Source organism: Penaeus monodon, chromosome 6 (assembly GCF_015228065.2).
Source record: "Penaeus monodon isolate SGIC_2016 chromosome 6, NSTDA_Pmon_1, whole genome shotgun sequence".
Taxonomy (NCBI): domain Eukaryota; kingdom Metazoa; phylum Arthropoda; class Malacostraca; order Decapoda; family Penaeidae; genus Penaeus; species Penaeus monodon.
The window spans coordinates 42415095-42417507 of record NC_051391.1 but is presented as its reverse complement, the minus strand read 5'-3'; positions in this window follow the sequence as shown (position 1 = coordinate 42417507).

The following is a 2413-nucleotide window of genomic DNA, read 5'->3' as shown; positions in this document are numbered from 1 at the left end:
TTATAATGGTAATAATAATAATAATAAAATATAATGATAATATAATAACAATAAAAATAAAAATAAAAATAAAAATAATGAAATGATAAAATAATTTTTACTTTTTTTATATATTAGTAGAATGTATGCACGTAGAACAACAAAGGGAAAGTACAAAAAAACCACGAATATCCCGAAGCCCTTTTTGAAGCCCTGTAAAGCAGTAAATCGAAAAGGCCCTTCGCATATTGGGTTTGTTTTCTTGTCTTCCCTTCCTTGTTATACTTTTCAGTTTGTTCGAATGAATTCCCCCGCATTCATGATAAACCATATAGTCGTATATTTTATAATAATATATAAATATATATATTATAAATAATATAATATATTTATGTTATATACAAATAATATTATTATATTAATATATATATTATATATATAACCCCATATATATATATATAATATATATATATATATATATTTATATAATAATAATTTATATATATAATAAAATATAAATATATTTTAATATATAAAATATATATATATGTATTTATTACATATCATAATTAGTATATATTGTTTACGTAATATATTTCGTATATATATGTTTACGTATATATAACGTATATATTGTTTACGTATCCTCAACACTCACACACAACACAAGCACACACAACATACAAAACCCAAAAACACACCACACACACACACACACACACCACACACACACACAACACACACACACACACATACATCATATATTAAAATATATATTATATAATATTATATATAATATATATATTTATACAAATAACAACATACAAAATATAATATTATAATAATATATATAATAATATATATATAATATAATATTATATGTATGTAATTTTTATACAATGTTTACAAAAACATTACATTACATACACACCACACACACACCCACACACACACACACTACACAAAATTTTATAAAATATATTTTATATATAATATATATATATATATATATATATTATATGATGTATACATCACTTATACACGCACACGCAAAACACACACACACACAATCACACACACACCCCCACAACCACACACACACCACCCACCCATATATGTGTGGTGTTGTTGTGGTGTGGTGTGTGTGTGTGTGTGTGTATATTTTTATATATATATTATATATATATCGTCTGTCAATTACCAAACATTATTGTCTATCTATCTACACCACACACACACACACACACACACACACACAACACCAAAAAAATATATTATATTATATATATTTTTTAAATTATATATATAATATATATATAATATATATTGTATACGCACACACACACACACACACAACACACACACACACACACAACACACACACACCAAAACATATATATATAATATTAAAATATTATAATATATATATAAAATATATATATATATATTATTCAACCCTTTAACGGTAGGTTCTGTTGAGCCCCCGTGGTTTACACATAATACTCAAATTTCAGTTTTTTTTGTTGTGATGCCTTGGAGTGAGACGTGGTAGGGTCCCCCGTTCCTTTCCCGGGGAGTGCCGGGGGTTTTTCCTTTTTAGGTAATCTTCTCTATTTTTTCCCTTGGACCAGCACTGACCTGGGGTGGCTTTGGGCCCCCCAGGGCTAGGGAGGAATCGAGGTGAATTTTCCCTTTTGCCCAAGGGAAAAAAAACGCGGCGGTCGGTGACTCGAAAACCCCGAACTCAGATTGCCCTCGTGACAGTCTTGAGTCCCCGCTCTAACCATTCGACCACCCCGGCCTTTCGATCATGTGCTTCCTGATTTTTTTGGCAATTTTGAGCGGTGGGTTTTCCATTGCCTTCCGCCCGGTGTTTTTTTTTTTTTTTTTTTTTTTTTTTTTTTTTTTTTTTTTTTTTTCGAGTCCCCCTTTTTACCCGGCACTGACTTTTTGGGGACTTGGTCCCCCAGTGCCTAGGCAGGCAATCGAGGTGAATTCCTGGGCCCCAAGGGGAAAAAACGCGGCGGTCGGTGACTCGAACCCTCGAACCAATTGCCGTCGTGACAGTCTTTTAGTCCGACCCTCTAACCATTGGCCCCCGCGGCCCATAAAATAATTATATATATATATATATATATATATATATATATATATAATATATTATATATATATAAAAATAATTTTGTATATATATAATATATATATATATATATAATAAAATTTTTATTAAAACTATATTATTTTGTGTGTGTTGTGTGTGTGTGTGTGTATTTTATTTTATCTATTTATTTATTTATATCTATTACAAGACCAAAAACATCTATTTATCCGTCTCTAATGTATCTTTAATTTTTTTTATATATTATAGTATAATATATGTATAATTTTAAAATAAAATATATTATTATATATAATATATATATATAATTTTTTG